Genomic DNA, 8758 nt, shown 5'->3' with positions numbered 1-8758 from the left:
CAGCCATGTGTTTTTTCCACAAGAGGACAAGTGGGCTCTGAGACCGGCAGTCTTGGGAGTAGACTGGAGGAGTTACTTTGTTAGTCACATACTCTTCCACTGTACTCCAAGTGTTGCTGGATGTATTTTATTTCTATTAACACTGAAGAGCGAAATGTGAAGCTAACATTAAAATCAATCTTTGATTTAGAAAATGTATTTTCTTTTTTCAATAACAGAATAAGACACTAAATTTCATTTTAGTATATTACTGGTAAGTTTCAAGAACAGGTTTTTTTTCCCCCATGAAGTTTTAACAGGTTAAAAACCAACATTTTACATAAAACCTAAAACTACAAGAATGAGCTTTTAATATTTACACAGATCTACCCCACTACTGACTTTGCGTGTCACAGGTGAGGGTTATGCAGGCAAGACATTCGAATGTCTTTTATCATGGATTTATTTTCTGCATGACAAAAACTCCCAAGTCAAGGTTGCGATGGTCCACCAGGACCAACACAAAGCGACAGCCACGTGTACGGCGGTCTGCCGGCCCGATGAGATCTATGCCCTGCCTTTCAAACAGGACCTCCACCCAGGGGATGGGCCTCAACGGTGCTTCTGACGTGGCTGGCGGGCTAACCAGCTGACACTCTGGACAGCTGGCGCACCACTTGTGCACATCAGCCCAGATGCCCGGCCAGTAAAAGCGTGCCATTATCTTCTGGGGTGTTCTTTCCTGTCCGAGGTGACCGGTCATCGGGTTGCTGTGAGCAAGGGCGCCGTTAGGGGGGACCATGAATGATTCATGAGGCCCTAGCCTGGTAGGGGCCCCTAAATGTTTAGAAAAATATGCGTTTGTTAGACAAAAATGTTGAATGTCGTGATGAAAATGTAAACGTATAACCATAATCAAATCAGGCATTCCCCCTCCCATGATGCACATGGTTTGGTCCATTCTCCACAAGAAAAAAAACCACTGCTCTGACAGTTGCTCTGGCACGTAGCGGCATTCACGAGAGAACCACAATGCCCGCCTTGAAAACAAAATAGGGTTTCCAGAAAAGGAAAGTAAGGAAACAGTGAGAGATACAACAAAACAATTACTCACATTTTTTTTCCCAGAAAACAAAACAAGGAGAAGGATTTAAATGTTAAGTCAGTGCAGACGGCCTGCCGAACTGAGCTTACCGTGGGCTCAGTCAGAGCACTAATTATTAACATGATGAGCTACCACTACCAGCTATGGCTACTAATTAGCTATTATTATAACTGTTCTCCAGTATTTGGATGATATTTGTTAGCTAGCTAGACTAAAATTTAAATATACTTGTCCTTACTGTAGATGCTACTACTACTACTGCTGCTGCTGTAGTCGACAAAGATCCCAACGTGTGTCTACTACATGAAATTGAAACAGCGGACCTTGGAGTTGAGGCAGTTGTTCTGTAGCAGCAGAAGCATAACTAGTGTTAGGAATACGGTCAAGGGAACCCAAACGCAGGACACACACGGTTTTGGGACTAGGTATAGGTTTTAATGTACAGATAGACAGGGAATCAAGAACAAGATGGGGGATCAGGGACAGGCAGGGAAACCCGACCCAGGAGCAGGCAGGGAATCAGGAGTAAGCACCCCTCAGGCGGATGGCCGGGGAGCTGGAATCCTGACAAGGCCAACAGGGTAGGTAGGGGGGCCTTCTGGAGGGCGACCAGGGGCCCGGGTCCAGGAGCCAGATCGCTTGTGGGGTCGAGCCGACCTCGGGGCCGATAAGCGGGGCAGCGGAGATTCTGTGGCACTGGGCAACGGAAACACGGGGCTGCTGGGCAATGGAGACATGGGGATGCTGGGCAATGCGAGAACATGGGCGGCCTCGGAGACCCTTGGGACCACACCCTCTCCTGGGGGACTTCTGAAGGTCCCTAGAAAAAAATGCGAGGTTCCAAGCTAACCGGCTCAGGACTGGGGGCTTGGCTAAGGATCGGCTCCAATGTTGCAACCCCGCATCTGACTGCCGGGAGTAGGGTGATCAGTCCGGGGTGCCCGAAGGGGACGTCTAGGCCGGGAAGCATGCTGGCGACCAGCAGGCCTGCAGCTGGCAGGCGCGTCTCCAGGTTGGCCCCGATGAGGAACCCCCTGAATGCTACGAAAACCGGGTCCGCTGGACCCAAATGCAGGACACACACGGTTTTGGGAGTAGGTACAGGGTTTAATGTGTAGATAGAAAGGGAATCAAGAACAGGAAACAGATGGGGGATCAGGAAATTAAATGTACTACTATACATTGCGCGAGGTTATGTGGAGGAAGCCCGCCTCAACTATGAGCGGGTACCAACAGCGGAGAGACGTAGCCAAACAGCTTCTCTTCAACACCTACGACACCATCAAAGGGGAGGAGCTGATGGAGAAAGTGCAGAGAGTGAAGCGCAAGGTGGACAGAAATATGGGGAGGCCTGGAGGGTAATCAATGAAATGACCGGGAGGAAGAGGACCAAGGAGGGACAGGTCGACGGACACAGCCCTGAGAGGGTGACAACCTGGGCCAGGCACTTCCAGAGGCTGCTTGGAGAGACTGCGGAAGCAGTGGAGGAAGATGTGCCAACAGTCCTCCAAGACCTGGGAATTGATGATGGTCCCTTCACGGCTGGGGAGGTCGCCAGGGCAAAAACCACCGGGAAAGTGGGGAAAAGTGCCGGTCCAGATTGTCTACCCCCAGAGGTCCTGAAGAAATGTGATCTCGACGACATCTTTCTAGATTTCTGCAACCTTGCACAATCGGCAGCCTGATATGTGGTCTCTATCGAACATCAACCCAGTGCCCAAAGCTGGAGATCTCTCGAAACCGGACAACTACCGAGGCATTAGCCTGACATGTATCCCTGCAAAGATCTACAATCGCATGATACTGAACAGGATAAGACCTGCCATCGACCCTCATTTGAGGGAGAACCAGAACGGCTTTCGGGAGGGGAGAACAACAACAGCCCAGATCTTGGCACTCAGGAGAATAATTGAGGAGGTGAGGAAGGACAACCTGACTGCAGTTCTGTGCTTCATTGATTTCAAAAAGGCTTTTGACTCGATCCACAGAGGCATGATGGTGAAAATCCTTAGGGCGTATGGAATTCCTCCCAACCTACTCCGAGCAATAGAGACCATGTACGCAGGAACAAGGGCCAAGGTGATGACCCCAGATGGCAACAGCGAGGAGTTTGACATCCTGGCTGGCGTTATGCAAGGGGACACATTAGCCCCCTTCCTCTTCATCATAGTCCTCGATAACGCACTCAAGAAGGCAATCAGCGGGCGGGAGCAGGAACTTGGCTTCACGCTAACACCAAGGAGGTCAAGACGAAATCCCGCAGTGGTCCTCACAGACCTTGATTATGCGGATGACATCACTCTGCTCTCCAATAATGTGGAACAAGCACAAGAACTACTGAAAAGGGTAGAGCTGGAGTGGGCCAAAGTAGGCCTGAGGCTAAACGCTAAGAAAACTGAGGTCATCACCTATAACGTTCCACCAGAACATCAACCTCTGACTACAGCAGGAGGAACTGTGCTGAAAGAAGTCGATGACTTCAAGTACCTGGGTTCATGGGTCAACTCAACTGAGCAAGATCTGAAAGTGAGGAAGGCACATGCATGGAGGGCCCTGTACGGCATGTCCAGTGTATGGAACTCCAACCTCCCCAGCCAAATCAAACTCAGCTTCTTCTATGCGACAGTAGAGTCCGTTCTCCTCTATGGCAGTGAATGCTGGTCCCTGAAGCCAACCCTAGAGAAGTCCCTGGACGGGTGCTACACCAGGATGTTGCGTGTAGTGCTTAACATCAGCAAGAGTACACATGTAACCAACAGAATTCTGTAGGAGGGAATACCAAGGGTGAGCGAGAAGATTGCTGTAAGGAGAATGAGACTAGCAGGACACTGCCAAAGACACCGGGAGCTGCCAGCCAGCAAACTGGTACTGTGGGAGCCAACACATGGGCACCGGTCACGAGGACGTCCCACTTTAACATATGTGGATGAACTCAAGAATGATGCGGGAGCACAAAGCACCAACGAGCTGGCCAGATGTAAGGAGAACCGGGATGACTGGAAACAACGATGGAAGGCTCGTCTGAGGACGACCTAGAGAGACTAAAAGCTTCTGCTGCTTCATCAATCAGAATGTTTCAGATTAAAATAGAGTACTCAACATTATTGTTTAGTATGTTATTTTAATCTGAATTGTTCTGATTTCTATGTTAGGGGTCCAGTAGGTTTTTTTTTTCATGGGGCCCCAAAGTTGTGGCAAAGCCCCTGGCTGTCAGTCGCCTGGAAAAGCATTCCCCGACGGCTTTTCGGCACTAACAACTGGGTGAGCTCCTATCCTGAATGGGTGTTGCAGCTCAGCCGATATATACGGTCTCTCTTCTCATTGAAAAGTACGGGTGTGCGAGCGTGGTGCCTGGGCTCATTGCCACCCAATCAACCCTCTCTACCCGTTCGAACGCGACACGCAGAGTCTCATCGACTGTTCGAGTCCCCTTCAGGAAAGCACACCGGGGCAGGGGAAGCCCCTTGGAGAGGCTCCCCCGTCCTCTCGGCTACCTCCGCCGTATCTCTATATTCCCCGGCGCTGTGCAGCACACTCCATGTCCCTACCGGCCACGAACGCGCTGCAAACCCAGCCTCTTCCTGACCGGGGGAGGGGCCCGGCATGCCGGCGACCCGGACAATCTGTCCGACCTCCATCAAGGGGCGGTCCCTGCTGCGGTGGATGAGCCACCCGCAGCGCCAGGACCCCTGCCCGAGTGCGTGAGGAGCCATCTGTGGGCCTGCCTCGGTGGGGGCGGCGAGAAAAAAGGGTTGGCGCGGTATTTTACTGGGGATGGAGGTGCTTCTGCTGGGGATGGAGGTGGAGGTAGTGCTGCTGGGGATGGAGGAGCTTCTGCTGGGAAGGACATATTTCTGCTGAGGTTTGAGGTCCTTCTGCCGGGGATGTAGGTACTTCTGCTGGGGATGAGGTGGAGGTGGTGCTGCTGGGAATGGAGGAGCTTCTGCTGGGCATGAGGTGGAGTTGGTGCTGTTGGGGATGGAAGTGGTGCTGCTGGGGATGGAGGAGCTTCTGCTGGGGATTGAGGTGGTGCTGTTGAGGATGAGAGTGGTGCTGCTGGGAATGGAGGAGCTTCTGCTGGGGATGGAGGTGGTGCTGTTGGTGATGGAAGTGGTGCTGCTGCGGATGGAGGTGCTTCTGCCGGGGATAGAGGCGGAGGTGATGCTGCTGGGGATGGAGGTGTTTCTGCCAGGGATGGAGGTGCGATGCTTCTGCCGGGGCGGGAGGTGGAGGTGGTGCTGCTGGAGATGGAGGTGCTTCTGTGGGGGATGGAGGTGGAGTTGCTTCTGCCAGGGGCGGAGGTGCTTCTGCTGTGGATTGAGGTGGAGGTGGTGCTGCTGGAGATGGAGGTGCTTCTGCGGGGGATGGAGGTGCAGGTGCTTCTGCGGGGGATGGAGATGGAGGTGCTTCTGCCGGGTGGGGAGGTGGAGGTGGTACTGCTGGGAATGGAATTGCTGCTGCGGAGATTGGAGGTACTTCTCCTGGGATTGGAGGTGGAGGTGCTTCCGCTGAGGATGGAGGGGTGCTGCTGGAAATGGAGTGGTGCTGCTGGGTATGGAGGTTCTGCTGCTGCTGGGGCTGGAGCTTCTGACTAGTGTTGAAGTGCAGTAGCAGCAGTGAAGATTTAGTTTTGTCTGCAGCCTAGACTGCAACCGATGATGACAGGGTGCTGGTGCTGCAGGTGACCCAGGTAGCGCTTCCTGACCCCCTGGTCAGGAAGGGCCCTTCAACATACCGGTAAGAGGGTGTAGACATCAGGTGCAGGTGTTGCGTGGCGCACGGTGACACTGAGGGGTCGTTAGTGTTTGCTGCGGGGTCGGGGGCCGAGGAGTCCCCACGGGGGTCTCCCCAGTCCCACTGATCAATGCCCCGGACGATTTTCCTCTCGTGCAGTTGCGGGACGATACCCTAAGCATGGCCTTTAAGGGGGTAGTTAAAATCAATGGCGTATTGATGCGCCCAGAAGCCTTATTAATCACCCTTATTTTTCAGTGATTAGGGAAAGATTATATCGAGTGAGCCGTGACACTCAATCAGTAGAAGAAATAACTCAATTGCTGGTTCCGAAAAGCCGCCGGGTTTTGATAACCCGATGGCTGGTCACCTAGGTCACGATAAAGCGCTGCTATTGGCCGAGCATTTGGGCAGATGTGCGAAATAGTGCGCCGCATGTCCTGTGTCAGTTAGTGAACACTCCGGCTACACCAAGAGCTTTCTTGAGGCCTCCCCCCCTAGTCAAAGCACTGTTCGAAAGACTGTATGGACCTCATGGGGCCGTAAGAACATCAACGCCACTTATACAACAGAGGGACCTGTCTCAGACAATTTGCCCCCGGGAGACAAGGTGTGGAGACGACCCCAGGGGTAAAAGTGCACTCCCGGTTGTACAGCCAGGAGTGCACTGTACGGTCTGAACATAAAAGTTGTGCAAAGTCGTGCAGGCAGAATTAGAGGTCATGTTGGACCTGGGGGTAATAGAGGAGTCTACAAATGACTGGTGCAGTCCCATCGTGTTCAATTTTTGAAGTCGTCCTGCACCGATGCAGCTCTTCTGACTCGTCTGATCAGCCCGCTGGTGCTGACTGGTCGGAGTCGGCTCGGAGAGTTTTCTTAGGTGTTGTTTGTCTTGCAGTGAGGATCACATGGTGCAGGGTCCGAGAGCCTGCGGACCGGACCACGAGTCAGACACTAACGCACCCAAGAACCCTGTTTAATCATTTATGTTCCGATTGGCCAGCGAGCCTTTTTGTTTGATCATTTGATTATAATAAAAACCCTGTCAGGTCGGCATCTCACTGCCAAATGATGAAGAAGATGAGGCCTCCACCTCCCTTTCCTCTTTAAGGGCTCCGAGAGCTTCTGCTTCTGCTATCGCAGCCTCTGCTTCTGCTTCTTTCTAAAGGGCCCGTAGGGTGGCCTCAATGCGTGCCACATCCACCTTTCCTTTCAGCCACAAAGCATCAACTCTCAGCCTTCTCTGCAGCCTCAAAGCGTGTTGTCTCCGGGTGTAGGCGTGCTCTCTCCATGGACCTCTCCATTTCGGTGCGTGCCTTTTCTAATTCCATATTCATTTGAGGTTTTGTGAACACAGCCTCAGTACGTGCAACTGGGGTCGCACTGGACCCGCTGGACTTGATGAACCTGATAGCCGACTTAATGGACTTGTTGATCGGCTTGAAGGACTTGCTGGATGATTTGCGCAGTCAACGTTGTACTGCCTGGCCTCCCGCCCCTTCCTCTAAGCCAGTCTGTCCGCTCCCGTGGAGTCTGGGAGTTCCGCGGGGCTTTGGAGTTCCGAGGGGCCTGGGAGTTCCGTCATCCTTGCTCTCAGCAGTGACTCGGTGGTTTCCAGGCCAGGAGATGCCTGAGGTGAAGTTAACCTTTTTACTCTTCTGCCCTCACCACGTCCAATGGCTATGCGGCGAGCTAAACACTCTCCCAAAAAGTACCTGGCGACAGGAGCTCACTTTCGGTATCTTTTATACAAGCGGTCTGAAACTGTGGAACAGTACAGAAATATGCAGATTAAGGATCAGTCTCCATGTAGATGTAAATAACCTGTCAATACGTTGCCATAGCTCCTACGCTGTATCCATACACGAATAACTTGAATTAACTCACAGATTGTGCTCTCTCAACGGCAATGACAAGGCTGAAGGAAAGAGATGTTAGTTTGAGTCTGAGACGTGATCAGATAGACTGCGTGTGTTTCTGTCTGGCTATCTTAAATGCCTGTGTCCGATGTCCGATGCCTTACTACCATCACAATGCTATGATGTCACGTTACAGACTGGGGGGCAGGGGGGCAGGGCTCCCCCTGGAAGCGAAACAGTATGAGCTCCCCATTCCATTCCCATAAGTTGTCTCATAATATTTATTAAACCTTTTTTGCACTTATCCTCCACATTTCAAACATTCTCTCTCCGAGTTAATCTCGAGTCAAAACACACTCCCAAAAAATGAGAACTTCCAACTCTCTCCAAATGACTTCCATATACTGTAATCTCACATACCTTCCCTGAGTTTCTTTCTCGGGAAGATCATAACTTTTGTCCTCTCCACTGAAAATTTGAATCCCCACTTTGTCCCCCCACACGAAAAATCTGACACAAATCTGACTTAGAATACAGAATTTCAAGCGATTTTACTGTCGCAATCTTTTTTTTATGAAACTCTGAACATGGCATGCAGACTGTAGCGTCATTGTCTCTATTTCGCATCCCCAGTGGCCCTTCCCCCTTAAATTAAAAAAGATCTCAAAGTGTGACATTCATTTATGACATACAATATAATTGAATACCAGCAATTATGAAATATAAGATATTTTACTGTATTTCCGTTAAGTATTTCCGTTCAATCGGATATAAGTCCTGTTATGCAATAAGAGAAAAGACCAAATTGCTCTTTTTAGCTGTGTATGTGTCGATAAGCAGCAAATATTTGAAAATGGATATCGAGCAGGAATGAAGCCATTTTATTTTTTCACACAATTGTCTCTTTAACAAGTACATATTGACAAAGTTGAGCAGTATTTACAACCTGGCCGTTTCATCCCCAGGTGTTATGTACTCACGATACACAATTCCCACGTAATACCCATACAGACATATGTGTCTGTGTGTGCAATCTGTTGAGAGAGAACCCGGAAAGGGCATGAGAATGAAGAAAAAGATG

Source organism: Zeus faber (assembly GCF_960531495.2).
Source record: "Zeus faber genome assembly, chromosome: 10".
Classification (NCBI taxonomy): domain Eukaryota; kingdom Metazoa; phylum Chordata; class Actinopteri; order Zeiformes; family Zeidae; genus Zeus; species Zeus faber.
This window is presented reverse-complemented; position numbering follows the sequence as displayed.